The sequence below is a fragment of the Rhinichthys klamathensis genome, unplaced genomic scaffold, assembly GCF_029890125.1.
Source record: "Rhinichthys klamathensis goyatoka isolate OS25496 unplaced genomic scaffold, OSU_Roscu_1.1 h1tg000264l_1, whole genome shotgun sequence".
NCBI lineage: Eukaryota > Metazoa > Chordata > Actinopteri > Cypriniformes > Leuciscidae > Rhinichthys > Rhinichthys klamathensis.
Genome location: NW_026606785.1, coordinates 1600318 through 1622841, shown reverse-complemented (window position 1 = coordinate 1622841; position 22524 = coordinate 1600318). Strand labels below are relative to the sequence as shown.

At 44.0% G+C, this 22524-nt stretch overlaps 1 pseudogene; it reads left to right on the top strand.

Annotated features, from left to right (window-relative positions):
* Nucleotides 1-1871: 1871 nt before the first annotated feature.
* LOC130102006 (cilia- and flagella- associated protein 210-like) lies at nt 1872-22397 on the top strand (annotated as a pseudogene).
* Nucleotides 22398-22524: the final 127 nt, after the last annotated feature.

Sequence of the window (22524 nt, the reverse complement as noted above, 5' to 3'; positions counted from 1 at the left end):
ATCTCGATAGCTGTTATAGTAAAAATGTATAATAGCAGTAGTAAAAGTATTCGAGAGAGTTTCACATGTAATGCGTAGCAAGCATGTCAGCCAATCACAGCAGTGGCCGCGGTTACACTGAATCCCACAGCAGACACGCCCCTTCAAACAGAGTGTTCAAATCAGAGGCTAAAAGCAGGCTAGGAAAAATGCCATTTATTTCTAAATTATGATTATTTTTGATCTAAAAAACATACTAACATTATAAGGGCAACCCAGGAAACATTATAAAATAAAAATAAAAAACATTCTAGGGCACCTTTAAAATGTTTTTATTCTTCAAACACTGGGAATGTTACTTTTGAACAGTGTTGGGGAAAGTTACTTTTAAAAGTAATACATTACAATATTGTGTTACGTTAAAATTAACTAATTGTATTACTTAGTTAGTTTAATGGAAAGTAGTGTTATGTTAATGTTGTTACTTTTTCTGTAAAAAAAACCACTCCACGAATTATGTATAAGTTCTGTTTTGTGTTAATGTTTTGAGAACATGATTAAAGACCAGATAACTTTGAACAAACATAATGTTACTAGAAGAACGTTTGTTCGTAACTTTGAGAGAACCGTATCTAAAGTTCTGAGAACATTCCCTGTTAGCTGGGAATCACCTTAATGTGTCAATGTGTCTGACGTTTCCTCCTTTATTAGGGTTAAGGAGCATGACATGAAGAAGGAGCAGGAGAGGAGAAGGGAGGCTGAAGAGATGAAGCAACTCCGAGATCTTCATCTGAGGGAACAGGCCATCAAAGAGCGCCAGAATCGAGAAGTGAAGAGAAAAAGAATGAATGCTTTTCGTGTAAGCCGGTTGTTGGACAACATTCACACTGTAAAAGCAGATCGAATCAGATGCGGTTTTGAAATCCCTTCTTCTGTCTTCCATCAGGACCATTTGACCAACAGAGAGCTGACAAAAGCAGCGGAGGCTCGGAGGCAAGAGGAAGAGGAGGAGAAGAGAAAGCAGATCGCCAGCCAGAGCGAAAAAGTGACGAGAATGAGGAGAGAAAAACAGGAGGAAACATTTAGGTATTGTACATTTAGGTATTGTACATTTAGGTATTGTACATAAGACAAGGATACAAGGTATTTAAAGAAAATACTGCACAACAAAATATCTGTGTAACCATTACATGAATGTACCATTTGCTTATTGTAACTTTTCAAAATGAAACTTTATTTTTTATATTTTTCAACACTGAATCTAATACTATGCATATTTAACTATTCAAAATGTGTATTGTTGTTCAATCTCAGGCAACTTTATTTAATTTTTACAAGGTTTCTAAGCAAAAGATGGACGCATGTTTTCTCAGTCCTGTTACCGAAACTCATTTATTTCTGTTGTGTTGTGGCTTATTTCTGTTGTGTTGTGGCTTTATTTCGTTTTATTGTGAACTTATGTTTGCTTTTTAAATTTCGGTTTAAAACAGGACTGAGTGAAAACCCGGGGACACGACTAAAATATGTATTTTATCTAAAATATTAGATAAAATATTTAAAAACATAGATTGGATATAAAGTCAAACAACAATGCAAAAAAAAATCTGATTTCTGATAGATTTTAATCATTATATTTCATGGTAAAGTTTAGAGATAGAGAGTGGGGACATGCAGAAAATGCTATTTTTTAGTGTTCTATGTAGTTTTTATTTATGTTTTTAATTATACATTTTAAATCTGTAGTTAGCTTAGTGTGCAGGACATTTTGCTTAATAATAAAATGTATTTTAGAGTTAATTTTCATGCAATTTTATACATATAATGACCTGGGGACAGAAATGTCACCCTTTCGGTGGAATGGCTTTTATAATAACTTGGAAATATGTTGTCTAATGCATACAGTTGTGAGTTGGGAGATGGAAAAACCCGAAGCAGACCTGGTGTTGTCCAGATCTGAATGGCAGCGCGTCCAGGACCGTGTGAACGGAGTGAATCGTCACAGCAGAAGTGTAATAGCAGCGGCTGAACAGCGGGAGGCGCTGCACATGCGCTCTAAAGAGCTCGTCAAACACTGGCCCAACACCATAGCTGTGAGTGACAGCATCGCACTGGAGTTACTGCATTTGTAGCTCTCTTATTGTGCGGGGCTCCGTACTTCCTAAACCTATATATGCGTAAACATCATGCTTTTTAATGACCTAATCACTTTTAAGGAAGAAAATAGGCCTTTTTATGAGTCTTTATTAAGAAATAAGAATAATTTATTTAAATTATAAATTATTATGATTATTAAAGTAAAGACGTCTGTCTATAGAAACATTGTCAGACACTTTTATTGTTTTTATATAGCCTTATTTAGACTTCTCGCTGTCTAATTTTCTTTTTGTGTCTGTGCCCCTATTATAATACTAAGTTTGTTACAATTTGGTATAATGTTAAATTGTAATTTGAATGTCATCTTGATGTGATATTTTAGTTTTCTTCATTAAAAATAAATAAATAAAAGAATACCTGGGTCTCTGAGGGTTATAATATGAGACTGGATGTTTACAGTAACAAAGTACAACAAACAAATCTGATTTTGTCCTTACAGGGAGAACGACGGAAAAAACTGGAGGCGAAAACAATTCGAGAGGCGATGGAAGAGGAGGAGAAGAAACGTATCGACTTGGAAGAAGCAAGATATCAGGCCCAGATACGAAAGGAGATAATTGAGGCAACTAAAACCCAGCAGTACCACCAGACGGACAGAGTCAAAGGCCTCCATGTGTGTGTCTTACGTTATTAGACCACAAGTGTTTTTCTGTGGTGAAATGTTAGTAGAAACGATCCTCTTGTTGTTCTAGAGCGCTCTGAGGCTGGCGGAGGTCCTGAAGGAAAGAGAGGCTCAGATCGAGCTCAAGCGCATGAGGCAGAACGCCAGCAGAGCCGTGGACAGAGAGATCTTGGCCCGAATGGCTTGCAGAGAAGAGCAGGCGGTCCAGCAGGAGCGACAGAAAGCACTGCAGAGAAAACGAGACCAACTGGCCATTTCTGAGTGCTTGAAACTACAGTAAGGAGAAATTAAAGAGCTGTGTATGCACTGAAGCATAAATGCAAACACAAATATGCTCTAAGGACTTTTTGATAACGTTCCAATTAAGATATAAATGTTATTTCTGAATGTTCCCTAAACGTTCAAAGTGTCAACAACATTTAAAATGTTTTTTTTTTTTTTTATTCTTCAAACACTGTGGGAATGTTACTTTTGAACAGTGTTGGTGAAAGTTACTTTTAAAAGTAATACATTACAATATTGTGTTACGTTAAAATTAACTAATTGTATTACTTAGTTAGTTTAATGGAAAGTAGTGTTATGTTAATGTTGTTACTTTTTCTGTAAAAAAAAACACTCCACGAATTATGTATAAGTTCTGTTTTGTGTTAATGATTTGAGAACATGATTAAAGACCAGATAACTTTGAACAAACATAATGTTACTAGAAGAACGTTTGTTCGTAACTTTGAGAGAACCGTATCTAAAGTTCTGAGAACATTCCCTGTTAGCTGGGAATCACCTTAATGTGTCAATGTGTCTGACGTTTCCTCCTTTATTAGGGTTAAGGAGCATGACATGAAGAAGGAGCAGGAGAGGAGAAGGGAGGCTGAAGAGATGAAGCAACTCCGAGATCTTCATCTGAGGGAACAGGCCATCAAAGAGCGCCAGAATCGAGAAGTGAAGAGAAAAAGAATGAATGCTTTTCGTGTAAGCCGGTTGTTGGACAACATTCACACTGTAAAAGCAGATCGAATCAGATGCGGTTTTGAAATCCCTTCTTCTGTCTTCCATCAGGACCATTTGACCAACAGAGAGCTGACAAAAGCAGCGGAGGCTCGGAGGCAAGAGGAAGAGGAGGAGAAGAGAAAGCAGATCGCCAGCCAGAGCGAAAAAGTGACGAGAATGAGGAGAGAAAAACAGGAGGAAACATTTAGGTATTGTACATTTAGGTATTGTACATAAGACAATGGAAATGCGTCCTGTGGTGGATATTAATCACACTCATTAGTGTCAGAAATTAACTTCTTTATTTTCAGGAGCATTTTTGCACATTTATGAGGGCTAACACGCATCAAAAACACAGCATGCTGATTAATTATGTTAAACACTTCCAACCCATACTAACATTTATATATTAAATGCTTAGACAACAGATAAAATAACTTTGGGCGCATTTTAGGCATTTTTGTTACTTTAAAACTGTGAATCTCTAGAGATCATGGGCTTCCAGTGATATTTTAGTATTATTTATAGTATACAGTATTTAGCAATGTTTTGAATGACCTTTTATTATTATTTTCAGAATTGTGTGCTTTTGTCATTTTTCCCCCTGTTTTTTTTATTTTATTTCTTTTGAGTTTTATTTTATATTTACTTCAGTTTTAGTAATTTTAGTACTTCAACTTACAAAGTGAAATGTTATTTCAATTAGTTGCCAAGGCAACATTTCTAAGTTCAAGGTTAAAGTTTCTCATCTAATATTTTTATTTTTAGCTTCCTAACACTGTAAACCCTAACGCACAAAATAATCCATTGTTTTGAGTAGAGCCAACTCACATTATACAAATTAGTTCCATCAAATTAACATACGATACTTACAATTTTATGAATATTTTAACATTTATTTTTTCTTTTGAGTTCACAAAACTGACACATTTTAAGTAAGTTGAATTGTTTCGTTGTTTTGAGTTCTATGAACTTGTTTCTTTTAATTTTGACAAACTTAAATTTAACTGAAACTGGGCTGGGATTTTTATTTCCCAGCATGCTTTGCAATGACACTCAAAAGGGAGAGTAAATGCTAAAATTAAGTGTCATATAATGGTTTTTGTGCCAGATTAATGTTAAGTGGGAGATTTAGTAGTGTTTAATGTTTTGTTATGCTAGTTTAGAAGAGTTTCTGTTATGTTGGGTTTTTTGGGGAGTTACCATCATGGCCGGTGACGAGTTTGGTTTGAGAACAGTGTGTGTTAAATGTTTTAAGTTGATGTACTCATTCCGCAAGGGCTATGATATGCTGATACTATAGGTAGCACTTATTGAATTAGCTGGTTAAATCCAGCCAAGTTTCCACTACTAAAAATATTGAAGTTGAGATTACATGAGAATTTTAAGTTGTGTATGAATTATCTTACTCAAATATTTCAAGTTAAAAGCAATTAAAATATATTATTACAAAACAAAAATCTGCAAGCTCTGCTTACTTACACATTCAATTTCTTAACTTAAACAATTTGATGTAACTGATTACCTCAAATTATTTGAGTTTTGCTAACTTAGTTATTCGGGTGTATTTAATCAACTAGAAACTGCTCTAAGTGTTTGTTTCAAATTCAAACGTGCTTGCAAACCAGTTCCAATCTTTAATATGTCTGTGAAAGGTATTTTGGGAACATTGACATATCATTTGACATCCACATTCTTACAACTTGCTCATTCATGAATCACATCTAACTGGGAAGGTTATTGAATTAATGGAAGTTCACTGAGTGGGAAGCCTGGAGAAAGTATAATTCTTTCCACTGTCTCAGAACTGGGCTTGTATTTGTCTTTATTTTTGCCTTTTAGAGCGTCAAAGACATAGAGAGACTGTTATACAGAAGTTAGCCGTGCAGAAGCAGGAAAAAATCAGCAATGAGGAAGATATCATCGCAAAAGCAGTCGCTGAACGTGAGGCCAGACGGGCCCGAGTGCAGCGCGAGAAAGAAGAAAAACATGCAGCCATGTTGAAATCTATCTCTGCACACAGAGAATCCAGGGTAAATGACCTATTCCTAATGTTTTTATACATCGTTAGTCTCATAGCATAATAGCTATGAGGCTAACGACATGTAAACATTTTTAAATCTCCGCTCCGCGTCATGCCTAACAACGGCCCTCAGCTGTTCCACTGTAAAACACGGCTTCGCGGGGCTTATTGCTTAATTTTACCGCAGTGATGCTGGGTTTATGAGCATCACACGGTTTATATATAGAATTTGAAATGCATTTATTGAAATAAACATTTTTCTCAACTCTATATCAGAGGCAAGAGCTGGAACGAAAGGCAGAGGAAGAAAAACAGAAAGCTCTGGAGATGCTGAATGCAAAGAAGGAAGCAGATCAAATCTTCATGGAGAAGCAAAAACTTCAAGCTCAAAAAGCTAAAGAAGAAGGAAAAGCACTCCAATACACATACATACAACAAATGAAAGAAAGTGCGTTCAGCTTTTAAAAAAAATACTATTAAGCATCCACCCTAGACAACGCATCTGCGATAATATTGTCTATTCCCCGGACATGCACAATTTGGAGGTTAAAAGGTTGAAGCAATCAGCGCATTAACCTACGATTTGAATTGTACATGCGACTGAGGAATTTGAGTGGGTCATGGACCTTAACTGTATAGAGTTAGAGTATAGACCTTAACTGGATGTACCGTAGAACCTAAATACACTTTCGAAGTGTTGAATAGCCAGGACTAAAGCCAAAGTCTCTTGCTTGATAGTGGAGTACTTTCGCTGGGCAGAATTACATTTCTTAGAGAAGAAACTCACAGGATGGTTTACGTTGTCTACGCCTGATTGCAAAAGTACGGCACCGGCGCCTACGCTGCTGGCGTCCACAGCAAGCTGAAGGCGAGTGTAATAAGACTTTAGCCATGAAAATGTCACAAGTAACAGAAATAAGCGCAAATGTTAGAGCATGTCAGAACACCTCAGGGACCCAGAAAACCCCTCAGACCCCAGAGGGTTAAAATGTCAACAGCCTTAGATAGAACAGGTGTCGTCCAGAACGGTCGGAGAAAAGGCTCGAGAAAACAAGGTTCCCTATCGGTCAGTCACTACAACGTAGGTCAGACTGACCAATAGGAATCTCGCTAGAGAGGCCAATCTACTTCGAGTGAAACTAAAACAAGCCAATGCACATTGGCATGCAATCATTTGCATCAGCTGCGCGTCCTCGTCAGCGCGGGTATTTAACAGCAGCTGTTATGATTGCACACTAGCTTTTTGCTTTGGAGCCAAACGCTTCATGGTAATCCTACAGAGTGTGAAACTTGGCAAGCCTTCGTTGGATCTCTCCTTGTTCGGTGCGGGCGTTACAGCACGGCAGCGCGAGCAGTCTTGTGTCCTCTCTCTTCTGTCTGTCTTTTTTGTTTTGTTTTTTTGAGCAAATTCAAAAAAGCTGTTTTAACAGCTGGTAAGGTGCGCAGTTCAGCGCTCAAAGGCTGTTCTCACAGCCGGTAAGACCTGCCAGCGAGAGAGAGAGACAGCGCACAGACGGGTGCACATTCCCGTCTGTGTTCGCAGTGACTGTTCCCCTGCATGCTTCAGCACCAGTGAGAGTAGTCCCTAAAAGAGCTTACACAGATAGACAGCGTCTTTAAAAAAAAAAAAAAAAAGATGACTTTCTATCTGTGTGTTTCTGGATGCGGTCGTTACCTGGGCTCACAGGATGGTCACAAGCGCTGCCTCGTGTGTCTGGGCATTGAACGCGCTGAGGCAGCGTTTGTGGATGAGTCATGTACCCATTGTGGGAAGATGACCATCGCGGAGCTACGGTCGAGACTCCTGTTCCTGCAAAGGGGCGGAGTCCCCGTGCCTCTGCCTCGTTCCAATCCTCCTCGGAGGGTTGCTTCGGGCGGGGGCACGGGTGACCTGAGGATCACGGTGAGCGCGTCTCCTTCGGGGAACCAACCCCCTAGGAGCCCTAACCCCTCTCATGCTCCGCAGCCAGTTGAGCTTCCATTGGAGAAAGCTGGACCATCCTCGAGGTGTGTACCGGTTGTCTCCTTTGGGGCTCCCAGTGACCAGATGTCGATCGCTGCATCGGAGGGTGGGTCAGACTTCTCTGCGGACGACGACTCGGCACCGCTGCCTCCTTCGGGGGTGCCAGCGGTGCCTGAGACGGACCCGGAGATGATGGCCATGCTCTCCCGGGCCGCCAACGGGGTCGGGCTCGTGTGGAACCCTCCACCGTGTCCCGAACCCTCGAGGTTGGATGATTGGTATCTCGGGGTGGCGCGCGCTGGTTCTCAGCAACCCACCACAGTGCCTTTCTTCCCGGAAGTGCATGAGGAGCTTACGGGAACGTGGACGGCACCTTTTACTGCCAGAAACCGTTCCGGTGGCTCCTCCTCCCTCACCACCCTTGATGGCGGGGCAGCTAAGGGATACACGCGCATCCCGCCAGTGGAGCGGGCCGCTGCAATGCAGCTGTGCCCTAACTCCACTCGCCGCGGAGAACCGTGTCTTCCTTCCCGGGCCTGTAGGTACTCGTTGGACCTATTCGACGAGGCTTACAAGGCCTGTGGGGAAGCTGCCTCTGCCATGCACGCCATGGCGTTGCTGCAGGTCCATCAGGCCAAGGCACTGAAGGACCTGCACGAGGGTGGTCATGATCCACAAGTTCTCCAGGAACTTCGTGCCGCAACGGACCTCGCGCTTCGTGCGACGAAGGTCACCGCGCGGTCAGTGGGTCATGCGATGTCCACCTTGGTGGTCCAGGAGCGCCATCTCTGGCTGTGTCTGGCAGACATGAGTGAGGCTGAGAAGCTCCGGTTCCTCAACTCCCCCGTGTCCCAGACCGGCCTCTTCGGCGACGCGGTCGAGAACTTCGCCCAGCAGTTCTCGGCTGTACAATAGCAGACTGAGGCCATCAAGCATATCCTCCCGCGGCGGTCAGCTGCTGCCTCCAACCCACCGCCTGCGGCTCCTCAGTCTGCTCGTCGCCGGGGGCGTCCTCCTGCGTCTGCCCCTGCTCCCGCGCTGCAGCAGCAGCCTCCACCTAAACGGCGCCGTGGAGCCAGTCGCAGGCAGGCCGCCCCGCCCGTCCAGGCCCCCGCCAAGAAGGGTGGCAAAGCCAGAGGTAAGCGGCCCCAGGACGGGCGACCCGGAGATGGAAGGGAATGCTCTCCAGGAGACGATGACCGCATCGCTCCTTCCCCCGGAAGAGGGCCGGGTGGAAAATCCTGTTTCGTTTTGTTCCGCCGCTGGCCTTAAAACCAGCGGTACCCAAATTTTCAATAAAAGAGCAGTTTCTACCATCTCTGGGTCCGAAGAGGACCCGGAGAGCAGTGGGGGGACAGAATCCTCACCACTCTCATCCGCCTCCTCTGTCGCCAGTGAGCAGCAGTGTGCAGTTCGAGAACGCCACCGAGCCGCCTCCTGCACCTCCTGCCCCGTGGAACCAGGTAAGTGCTGCACAGCACACACAGACCCTGCTACGGGCCGCCTCCCAGAGAGAGCCTCCCGAGCCACGTCCCTGTGTTCCACCTCGCTGCCCCACTCCGGGTACGCCTACAGTCCCTTTGGTCCCGCTTGCACGGTCTCTGAGAGCCTGGTTAGCGCTCCCCAGTCCGTCTCGCTGGCTCATTCGGATCATCAGGCTCGGCTATGCGATTCAGTTCGCCCGGCGTCCCCCCAAGTTTCGGGCCATCCACTCCACTACAGTGAGAGCAGCCGATGCCCATGTCTTGCGTGCGGAGATTGCAGTCCTACTGGCGAAGGACGCGATAGAGCCGGTCCCTCCAGCCGATATGGGGTCAGGGCACTACAGTCCCTACTTCATTGTACCCAAGAAAGGTGGTGGGTTACGACCGATCTTGGATCTGCGAGTTTTGAATCGGAGCCTCCACAAGCTACCGTTCAAAATGCTCACGCAGAGACGCATTTTCGGATGCATCCGTCCCCAAGATTGGTTTGCAGCGATCGACCTGAAGGACGCGTACTTTCATGTCTCGATTCTTCCTCGACACAGGCCGTTTCTGCGCTTTGCGTTCGAGGGTCGAGCATATCAGTACAAGGTCCTGCCCTTCGGGCTGTCCCTGTCTCCCCGTGTCTTCACGAAAGTCACGGAGGGGGCCCTTGTTCCCATGAGAGAACAGGGCGTTCGCCTCCTCAACTATCTCGACGACTGGCTTATACTAGCACACTCTCGAGATCAGTTATGCGAACACAGGGACCTCGTGCTCACGCACCTCAGCCAGTTGGGCCTTCAGGTCAACTGGGAAAAGAGCAAACTCGCCCCTGTGCAGAGGATCTCTTTTCTCGGTATGGAGTTGGATTCGGTCGCACAGACAGCGCGCCTCACAGAGCAGCACGCTCAGTCGGTGCTGAACTGCTTGAACACGTTCAAAGCCAGGACAGCGGTCCCACTGAAATTTTTTCAGAGGCTCCTGGGGCATATGGCAGCGGCAGCAGCGGTAACTCCGCTCGGCTTGCTTCATATGAGACCGCTTCAGCACTGGCTTCACGGCCGAGTCCCGAGATGGGCGTGGCATCATGGCACTCACCGGGTGGCAATCACACCGGCCTGCCGCCAGACCTTCAGCCCGTGGTCAGACCTCTCGTTCCTTCGGGCAGGAGTCCCCTTGGAACAGGTCTCCAGGCATGCTGTGGTTTTCACAGATGCCTCCGCCACCGGCTGGGGTGCCACGTACAACGGGCATGCAGTGTCAGGGGTGTGGACGGCTCCCCAACTGCATTGGCACATCAATTGCCTCGAGTTGCTAGCAGTACATCTCGCTCTGAGCCGCTTGAAAAGGTCGCTACAGGGCAGGGACGTACTGGTCCGTACGGACAACACAGCGACCGTTGCGTACATCAACCGACAAGGTGGTCTACGCTCCCGTCGCATGTCGCAACTCGCCCGCCATCTCCTCCTCTGGAGTCAGAAGCGTCTGAGGTCGCTTCGAGCCATGTATGTCCCTGGCGTGCTCAACCGTGTGGCCGACGAGCTATCACGAGCTGTGCTTCCGGGAGAATGGCGACTCCACCCCCAGGTGGTTCAGCTGATCTGGAGAGAGTTCGGAGAGGCTCAGGTAGACCTGTTTGCCTCTTCAGAGACCTCCCACTGCCAGCTGTTTTACTCCCTGACCGAGGGAACACTCGGCACGGACGCACTGGCACACAGCTGGCCCCGGGGCCTCCGCAAATATGCGTTTCCCCCAGTGAGCCTACTTGCACAGACACTGTGCAAAGTCAGGGAGGACGAGGAGCAGGTCCTTCTGGTGGCTCCCTATTGGCCCACCCGGACTTGGTTCCCAGAACTCATGCTCCTTGGGACAGTCCCTCCCTGGCCCATTCCTCTGAGGAAGGATCTTCTGACTCAGAGACGGGGCACCCTATGGCACCCGCGTCCAGACCTCTGGAAACTCCATGTCTGGTCCCTGGACGGGACGCGGAGGTTCTAGGTGACTTACCCCCTGAGGTACTTAACACCATCACTTCAGCACGGGCGCCGTCCACGAGACGTGTTTACGCTCTGAAGTGGAACCTGTTCGTCGAGTGGTGTTCTTCTCGCAGAGAAGACCCCCGGAGATGTTCGATAGGGTCTGTGCTTTCCTTCTTGCAGCAAGGGTTGGAGCGAAGGCTGTCTCCCTCCACCCTCAAAGTACATGCTGCCGCTATTTCAGCTTATCACGACCACATAGATGGCAAAACAGTGGGGAAGCACGACCTGGTCGTCAGGTTTCTTAGGGGGGCGAGACGATTAAATCCTCCTCGACCCCCCTCCATACCCTCTTGGGATCTTTCCCTGGTGCTTCGAGCACTTCAGGATGTTCCCTTTGAGCCTCTGCAGTCAGTAGACTTAAAGCTTCTTTCCATGAAGACTTCGCTACTGGTTGCACTGGCCTCTGTCAAGAGGGTAGGAGACCTGCACGCATTTTCGGTCGACGAATCGTGCCTAGAGTTCGGGCCGGGTGACAACCATGTGGTACTAAGACCCCGGCCTGGCTATGTGCCCAAGGTTCCTACCACTCCCTTCAAAGACCAGGTAGTGAACCTGCAAGCGCTGCCTTTGGAGGAGGCAGACCCAGCCCTGGCTTTGCTCTGTCCCGTTTGCGCTCTGCGTATGTACGTGGACAGAACTCAAAGCATCAGGACCTCAGACCAGCTCTTTGTCTGTTACGGAGGCCAGCAGAGGGGAAAGGCTGTCTCCAAGCAGAGGATGGCCCACTGGATAGTGGATGCCATCGCCTTGGCTTACCAAGCTCAAGGCGTGCCCTGCCCGCTCAGGTTGCATGCACACTCCACGAGAGGCGTTGCATCCTCCTGGGCGCTGGCACGTGGCTCCTCGCTAACAGATATCTGTAGAGCTGCGGGCTGGGCGACACCTAACACGTTCGCTAGATATTATAGCCTACGTGTAGAGCCGGTCTCCTCCCGTGTTCTCACCCTAAACGGGTAGAAGCACCGAGAGGCCCGGCTCTGTCGGCTTGCTGCACCCTACTGTGCACCCTTATTGCTCCAGAGTGAAAAACCTGTTGAGTCCTCCAAAAACCCCTCGGCACGGACATGGCGGAGCGTCCAGGTGCCAGGCCTTTATCCGCTGAATCCTTGAGAACCGGATCTGGGCTGGGTTCCATATGTGTGACCCTACGGGGATCCCATATGTGTATATTTCCACGGCTACTCCTAACGGAAGCCCGTGTCTTTCCCTTGGGCTAAGTCACCCACTATCTCATATGTAGTACAGCCTTCGGGCTAGTCCATATGTATTCCCCACATAACTCCTTGAAGTAAGTGGCTTCCGCAGCGTCCTCCTTCCTAACTGAAGGGCACGCTTTCCCAGTGTTATCCAATAATCTCACTGTATGGGTTATTACGGAACAACAGTGACAGATACACTCTGTGTGTAGCCTCCTCCTATCGTCCTTCTAGGCAAGAAGGTGTAGAGGCTTGCATGGGGCGCTGGATGGGGTGCAGCAGCTGTGGCGCTTTGGTAGGGATTCCTATTGGTCAGTCTGACCTACGTTGTAGTGACTGACCGATAGGGAACGTCTCGGTTACATATGGTAACCCTCGTTCCCTGAGGGAGGGAACGGAGACGTAGGTCCCGTCGCCACATCTGCTGCCGCCCGCTGGGGCGGCCAGCTTTTTCAGGTTTGGCTCCTCAGCAAAAAACTAGTGTGCAATCATAACAGCTGCTGTTAAATACCCGCGCTGACGAGGACGCGCAGCTGATGCAAATGATTGCATGCCAATGTGCATTGGCTTGTTTTAGTTTCACTCGAAGTAGATTGGCCTCTCTAGCGAGATTCCTATTGGTCAGTCTGACCTACGTCTCCGTTCCCTCCCTCAGGGAACGAGAGTTACCATATGTAACCGAGACGTTTTTAAAGAATTCAAAATACTGCACAACAGGGGGGTGCTGCCGAGCATCAATGGAGTAGGACGTGAGTTTGTTAGCTCCTGCCGATTTCAGTTAATATTGTTATTTTTCTGCGCTTTTTCGTTACATATTTAGTATAGTTTTACTCCTCAACATTTTTTACTAAAAAGTCTAACTCCGGACTGCATAAGATGGCTGGAAAGATTTCTAAAACTCGCAAAACTATTCAGACACAACTGCGGCCTGGTCTGCAAGTTGCGACCGCGTCTTCGAGTGGATCATCTGTTACCTCAGAGGTCGAGGGCACCTCGACGGATGCCAACCTTGACATCGCTGCACTCAAGCTCGAGTTATTGGCCTCGGTGAGGAAAGATATTGCTGATATTTTTAAAAAGGAACTCCAGGATACTCTCAGGGATGCTTTGCCTACTATTAAGCTTGACCTGCAAGCGGTGAAGTCACAGCTGGCGAATGATAAAGCTGCTACCGATGCTACCATGTCTGAGCTAAAAGGTACGGTCGGAGAGATGGAGCACGCACTCACCGAGTGCTCAGATGACATCGCCGAGATGAAAACAACTATCGAGCGCCTCACAGCTAACATAGCCATGCTGGAAAATAAATGTGAAGACTTGGAGTCCAGATCACGGCGTAACAACATCAGGATAGTGGGAGTACCGGAGGGCCCTGACACCTGTACCACGGCTGCTGTGGCCGCCTTACTGAAGGAAGCGTTCAATCTGGAAAAGGAGCCGCTTTTGGACCGGTCCCACCGGACCCTCCAACCCAAACCCAAGCCTGGTGATCGTCCACGAGCCATTGTGTGCAGATTTCATTATTACAGTGACTGTGTTGACATTCTGCGCCGCGCGAGAGAGCTCCGGCAGATTAAAGTCAGAGACGCGACCGTCTCAGTTTTCCCTGACCACACTGTCAAGATAGCTCGGGCTCGGGCTGCATTCAACGAGGTCAGACGTCAACTTCGTGGCATTGACGGTGCTCGATATGGTCTGTTTCATCCAGCGAGTCTTCGCATCACATACAACGGTGTTGAGAAGGATTTCGTTTCTGCGGAGGAAGCCAGCGACTTTGTCAAAACTTTGGTTCCTGGGTGAGCTCCAACAGCGTTTCTGATCTATGTTCTAGTAGGCCTATTCCTTAGAGGTTGTGAATACACCAGTCTTAATTTGTTTAGTATTAGGTGGTTTTCTAGCTTGCTGCACTTACTAGATCTGATCAACATTACCTCATTTTATGCTTTCTGCATCTATTTGCACAGGACTGAGGGCCCACTGTTATTTGTATTTTCACGTGCTTTACTGTATTCATGCGCATATGTTTAACGTTAAATAGTGTTGAGATCAGCGGGAGTTTTTTTTCTCTTTTTTTCTTCTCTTACTTTTGTTTGGTTTGCATGGTCTCCGAGTTGTTCAACGGTGTTGTGGACAACTTTTGTTTACTGTGGGAAGCACTGCTGTCTCCTTTGTTCTGTGGTTATTTGGGGACTTTGGGTGCATTTGTGTTTAGGGGTATGTTGGGAGGGGAGGGGGGCCCACCTCGGCTCTATATGATCATTTTCAAAAATAAATTCTTTTTTTTTTCAAATGGTTAATGGCAATATAGATCCGAATATAGGTCAGGCACACCTCTCAGATTCATCAGTTGGAATATCAGAGGTATGGGTAATCCTGCTAAGAGATCTAAGGTTTTTGCACACTTGAAACGTTTAAACTCTGATTTAGTTTTTTTGCAGGAGACTCATCTTCGTGTTAAAGACCATGTTAGGTTAGATTGCCCTTGGGTAGGTCAAGTCTTTCACTCAAACTTTAATTCAAAAGCTAGGGGAGTCGCTATTCTAATTAACAAAAAAGTCCAGTTCTCATCCACTGACGTTATTGCTGATAGGAATGGCAGATACCTCATGGTTGCTGGTACCCTGATGCAAAAAAAGGTTTTGTTGGTGAATGTATATGCCCCGAACTTCGATGATGTTGAATTCGCTAACAGATTGCTGAGTAACATCCCCTTCTTGAATACACACCTGCTGATTTTCGTTGGGGATTTAAATTGTGTTTTCGACCCAATCTTAGATCGGTCTAATCCTCGAAATGTATCTCAATCTGCTATGTCTAAAACTTTCTCTGATTTTATGAAACAGTATGGTCTTATTGATCCATGGAGATCTCGTAACCCCTCTATTAAAAAATTCTCTTTCTTTTCCCAGGTGCACCATTCATATTCTAGGATTGATTATTTTTTTATTGACAGTACGCTTAATTCATGTGTTAATTCTTCGGACTATTTAGGTATTGTAATCTCTGACCATTCACCTTTACTATTAGATATTCAACTTTCTACCTATAAACGTAGCCCACCACTTTGGAGATTTAACTCTCTCCTTTTGGCAGACCAAGAATTCTGCAAATTCATTTCAAACTCTATTGATGAGTTCTTGTCTTTCAATCATAATGACTCATCTTCATATTCATTGCTGTGGGAGACACTTAAATGTTACCTGAGAGGTCAAATTATTTCTTATTCTGCTCTTTCTAATAAAAAGATTAATGCCAGGCTTAATGCACTTACATCTGTGATTGGGGACCTTGATCAAAGATTCGCGCTGAACCCTTCTCCAGAACTTCTTAAGCCGCGTCTTGATCTGCAAGCAGAATTTGATCTCATCTCAACTAAAGAGGCAGAGCGCTTGCTATTACGCAGCCGTGGCTCATACTACGAATATGGCGACAAGGCAAGTCGTTTACTGGCACATCAGTTACGACGGCAGGCCACTTCCCGTCTGATACCTACTATTAAAAACACGTATGACACTATTACTACAGACCCCTTGGAAATTAATGCTATTTTTAAATCATTTTACTCTTTATTATATAAATCTGAATTTCCTACTGACAACACTAAAATGAATACATTTCTTCAGAATCTTTCGAACCCTGTCATTGATACAAATACTGCCACGCAAATGGACTCTCCACTCTCTCTTGAAGAAGTATTAATAGCAATTAATGCTATGCAATCTAATAAAGCCCCAGGCCCCGATGGGTTTCCGATTGAATTTTTTAAAACATCTATTGGCAAATTGGCACCGTTACTTTTATCTGTATTCAATGAATCCCTAGAAAGTGGTTCATTACCACCAACCTTGACACAAGCCACTATCGCTCTCCTTCTCAAAAAGGACAAAGATTCGACCTCCTGTGGGTCTTACAGACCATTGTCTTTGCTTAATGCTGACGTCAAGGTATTGGCTAAAGTAATTGCATCCCGCTTAGAGAATGTGCTTCCTCATATTATATCTGATGAGCAAAATGGTTTTATAAAGGGACGTCAACTGTTTTTTAGTACCCGTACACTTTTCAATATAATTTATTCAAAACACTCGGCTGAACTTCCTGAGCTTGTGATTTCTTTAGACGCAGAAAAGGCATTCGATAGGGTAGAGTGGGAATACTTGTTTGCAGTTCTGAAAAAATTTGGATTTGGTGAAAAATGTATTTCTTGGATTCGCCTCCTTTACTCATCCCCCAAGGCTAGTGTTCATACTAATGATGTTTATTCTGATTATTTTGCCCTTGGACGTGGAACTCGCCAAGGTTGTCCTTTATCACCTTTGCTCTTTGCTATTGCTATCGAGCCTCTGTCAATTACATTAAGATCTTCCCCTTTATTCAAAGGTATCACCCGTAATGGATTCGAATATAAATTATCACTTTATGCGGATGATTTGTTATTGTATATAACTGATCCTACACTTTCCATCCCTGCGGTTTTGGGTATTCTGGAGAACTTCAGCGCTTTTTCAGGTTACAAATTAAATTTGGAGAAAATTGAGTGTTTTCCCATTAATACTGCAGCATGTCAGTTGCAACAGTCAGATTTGCCTTTTCGATTTAGTCCATCAGGGTTCAAATACCTAGGTGTTAACGTGACTCGTTCTTTATCTAGCCTTGCGTCTGCGAATTTCACTCCCCTTATCTCTAGGATTACATCTAATATTCAAAGATGGGGTAACCTCCCCCTTTCACTAATCGGCAAGATTAATGTTGTTAAAATTAATATTTTACCGAAATTTCTTTTTTTATTCCAGTCAATTCCTCTTTTTTTGCCAAAACATTTTTTTGACTCATTTGATAAGATAATTTGTTCTTTTATTTGGGGCGGACAATCACCTAGGATTCGTAAAACTCTACTGCAGAGATGCAGACTTAATGGAGGACTGGCATTACCTAATTTTTTAACTTACTATTGGGCGGCTCACATCCATAAACTTTGCTACTGGTTAAAATCCCCTGGATCCTCTTGGTGTAAACTAGAACTATCATCCTGTAGGGGATCTTTTATACCTGCTCTACTTTATTCCTCTTTACCTACGAAACCTTCTCTATACACTGATAATCAAGTCGTTCTTAACACACTCAAAATCTGGTATCAATTTAGACGACACTAAATTTGTAGATGCATCTTCCTTGGGTCCAATAACAACCATTTATTTCCTCCATCACTTTCGGACTCGACATTTTTACTGTGGTATGACAAGGGTGTTTTGCAATTCAGAGATTTATATGTAGATGGTGTCTTTGATAGCTTTACCAATCTGTCATCTCGCTTTGAACTCCCTGTTACTCATCTGTTTCGCAATTTTCAAACTCGCAACTTTGTGGCTAAGTGTTTCCCTAATTTCCCTTCTTTACCTCCAGTGCATCGGTGGGAAACCATGCTTTCATTTGTCCCTCATCACAGGGGAATCATTTCAAAGCTATATGACATTATCTTAGCTTTTAGCGACCATTCAAATGACAAACTTAAGGGTACATGGGAAAGGGAACTGGGAATACAAATACAGGAGGAGTCTTGGGAACAGGCCATAGAGAGGATACGTTCTACCACCTCTTGTGCTCGTCTTGGACTTATTCAATTCAAGGTTTTACATAGGGTACATTTCTCTAAGCTTAGACTATCTGAAATATATCCCGAAGTGGAAGACAAATGTGATAAATGCCATGGCTCCCCTTGTCATCTTAGCCACATGATTTTTTTTTTGTCCTGATTTGGTAGATTTCTGGGTGGCTTATTTTAATATTATGTCCTCTGTTCTTGGGGTAAATCTCCAACCTTGTCCTCTGATTGCTATATTTGGGATTCCTGACCCCTCAATGGCACTTAACCGTACACAAAAGGACATCATAGCTTTCACATCCTTACTAGCAAGACGCTCCTTATTGCTACATTGGAAGTCTGCTAAATATCCTTCTATCTCCCGTTGGCTCAGAGACATCATGTATTTTTTTAAACTTGAGAAAATTAAATATACATTGAGAGGATGTACAGTCAAATTTTTCCTTAAATGGCAACCCTTTATTTCCTATTTCACAAATTTAAAGGTACTACCCAATTGAATGTGTGCCTGTTATTATTGTACTGTTTGTATTGCATAATTAACCAGTAATATGTGTGTTGGTCATGGTGAGCTGAGTGGGTGGGGGGTTGTTTATTATTTCTAACACGACACTCTGTGATCTAATTTACTTATTTCTAATAATTCTTATTAGAGGTTTTTTTTTTTTTTTTTTTTTTTTTTTTTTTTTTTTTTTATGTGTATATGTGTCCGTGTACATGTACATATGTTTAAAAAGTGGGTGGAAAAAAACAAAAAAGGGGGGAAAGGATAAATTGTATCTGTGAATGGAAATTCTGTATTGTGTTATTGTTGTATTGTTTTCCTTTTCCTTCAATAAAAAAAATTAACAAAAAAAATACTGCACAACAAAATATCTGAAAATAATGTATAATAATCAGAGCTTTTTTTAATAACTTGGTGTTACGGGCAGACGGACACCACCCTTAACATAAAGGAGAGACGCACACAGATCAGCTCGTATCAAAAGTAGGGGTATGTACAAAGTAGCGAATATCTAAAGTGGTCAAACGAAAAGCACAATATAGGCTACAAACGACCACGAATTTTAATGTCCACCCACAAATTTTACCAATACGCTAGTACATACAGAGTACCAGCGCTCACTAAATAGGCGATATGCCACAATATATCACAAGCTATACAACTAAACTAAAAGGTATTCTGATAGGCAAAATGTTGTCCAACTTCTCTAACTAACTACACATGAAACCAAAAAGAAAAAAAAATACCGACGCAATCTTCAGTGGCTTACTCAGCTCGAGGCGTCCCACGTGCCCCCTCCTGAGATATCCACCAAAATAAAATAAACAGTCTTCAACTGTTCAATTTTGGTGAGCTCTTGCAAATTGTAGCCTCTTTTTCCTATTTGTAGTGGAGATGAGTGGTACCCGGTGGAGTCTTCTGCTGTTGTAGCCCATCCGCCTCAAGGTTGTGCGTGTTGTGGCTTCACAAATGCTTTGCTGCATACCTCGGTTGTAACGAGTGGTTATTTCAGTCACTGTTGCCCTTCTATCAGCTCGAACCAGTCTGGCCATTCTCCTCTGACCTCTGGCATCAACAAGGCATTTCCGCCCACAGAACTGCCGCTCACTGGATGTTTTTTCTTTTTCGGACCATTCTCTGTAAACCCTAGAGATGGTTGTGCGTGAAAATCCCAGTAGATTAGCAGTTTCTGAAATACTCAGACCAGCCCTTCTGGCACCAACAATCATGCCACGTTCAAAGTCACTCAAATCAACTTTCTTCCCCATACTGATGCTCGGTTTGAACTGCAGGAGATTGTCTTGACCATGTCTAGATGCCTAAATGCACTGAGTTGCCGCCATGTGATTGGCTGCTTAGAAATTAAGTGTTAACAAGCAGTTGGACAGGTGTACCTAATAAAGTGGCCGGTGAGTATATATGTTTAAAAAGTGGGTGGAAAAAAACAAAAAAGGGGGGAAAGGATAAATTGTATCTGTGAATGGAAATTCTGTATTGTGTTGTTGTTGTATTGTTTTCCTTTTCCTTCAATAAAAAAAAATAATAAAAAAAAATACTGCACAACAAAATATCTGAAAATAATGTATAATAATCAGAGCTTTTTTTAATAACTTGGTGTTACGGGCAGACGGACACCACCCTTAACATAAAGGAGAGACGCACACAGATCAGCTCGTATCAAAAGTAGGGGTATGTTTATTTAACAGAAGGGTTATCAAATAATAGGTAGCTTCCTCTGTTGCCATTTATAACGCGAAAAGACGCTTAAAGCGCACCAAAATCAAGTACAAATAAACACTCACCAAAGCAGTTTAACTGCAACAAAGCTACAAAGTAGCGAATATCTAAAGTGGTCAAACGAAAAGCACAATATAGGCTACAAACGACCACAAATTTTAATGTCCATCCACAAATTTAACCAATACGCTAGTACATACAGAGTACCAGCGCTCACTAAATAGGCGATATGCCACAATATATCACAAGCTATACAACTAAACTAAAAGGTATTCTGATAGGCAAAATATTGTCCAACTTCTCTAACTACACATAAAACCCCCCAAAAAAATCCTAAATACCTACGCAATCTTCAGTGGCTTACTCAGCTCGAGGCATCCCACGTGCCCCCTCCTGAGATATCCACCAAAATAAAATAAACAGTCGACTAAACAAAGGAACAGACAATCAAAATTGCCCACCAGAATACTCACCAAAATGTTGTAGCGTTCAAAAGTTCCGCAATTAACACTAAACACTAAAGTCCGACTTAAACTATTGATCTCGGACGAGCCTCCACTATGTTACGGGCAGACGGACACCACCCTTAACCAAGGAGAGACGCACACAGATCAGCTCGTATCAAAAGTAGGGGTATGTTTATTTAACAGAATGGTTATCAAATAATAGGTAGGTTAACAAAAAAAAAATACAAAGGCGGAACGCTGCCGGGTGGACGGCTGGACGGTAGTCACTCAAAAGACAGAAAGCACGGCTGTGCATCGACTCTGTTCTCAGGCTCTGTGTGCGCGCTCAGGTGTGGTCCCAGGAGCCTTTTATAGCGCAAGTAGGCTTCGCTCAGGTGTGGCTCATCTGTAATTGGGGAAGAGACATTGCGCTCAAACACATGTATAGGAACAAAGACCAGAGCTGGGGGACGTAATACCCCCACCCCGAAATGGTGACCTGTCGCCATACCTGGAACATGAGAACACTCATTTTTACTCACGAATTCTGTGTTTCAGCTCAATGTTTGAGCCAACCCAGACAATAGAGTTCCAGCTATAAATAATCACTACCTCGTTCAAGGCGTATCTGCATGCGAAAAGAAGTTAGAATTACACAGGAATGTATTATTTTGGCGTATATGGTTAAGTCACAGGCAAATCGCAACTATGCGCGACGCAATACCTAGTATTGCTACAGACTTACATTAGGTTAGCAAGCCCAATAAATTAAAATAAATCCCAAAACAATCTATATATATATATATACATATAGTGTTGTTTTATTATTATTAACTATAACCTAAATGTATAGACCATATTCAGTAAATAAGGACACATGCAAGTTCATTTTCACAATAAACAAAAGGTTTTTGTTTTTTTCCAAGTAAATTTTTTTTTTAATACTATTAAGCATCCACCCTAGACAACGCATCTGCGATAATATTGTCTATTCCCCGGATATGCACAATTTGGAGGTTAAAAGGTTGAAGCAATAGACTCCAGCGCATTAACCTACGATTTGAATTGTACATGCGACTGAGGAATTTGAGTGGCTCATGGTCAGTATAGACCTTAACTGGATGTACCGTAGAACCTAAATACACTTCGAAGTGTTGAATAGCCAGGACTAAAGCCAAAGTCTCTTGCTTGATAGTGGAGTACTTTCGCTTGGCAGAATTACATTTCTTAGAGAAGAAACTCACGGGATGGTTTACGTTGTCTACGCCTGATTGCAAAAGTACGGCACCGGCGCCTACGCTGCTGGCGTCCACAGCAAGCTGAAGGCGATCGAAGAAGAGGAGAAGAAACGTCTCGACATAGAAGAAGAGAAATACCAGGCCCAGATACGAAAGGAGGCCATTGAGAAAGCAGAAACCAAGCAGTATACCAGACCGACAGAGTGAAAGGCCTCCATGTTCGTGTCTTACGTTTTTAGACCACAAATCGTCGTGCAAAAAAAGAACTGAAAGACTTTGTGGCAAAGAACACCGCTCTCATTGTTGAGGAGGAAACCCAGTTCCAGAAATACGCCAATCAAGTCATCGAAACAGCCGAGAAGGCAGGGAGAAACATCTACCCACTCCTAAAGAACAAGCGGTCAGTCCGTAGATACGGCAAGAGCGTGCAAGCGTTTTTATAATTAATATCCAGTTCTCCTGTTGCTCAGTTTACTATTTGACACAAGGTAAGGCTATTTCGATTCTTTGCATTGAGTGAAATTAAAGTTAAAGACATCAAAATAAAAATGGAATTCACTTGAACAATAT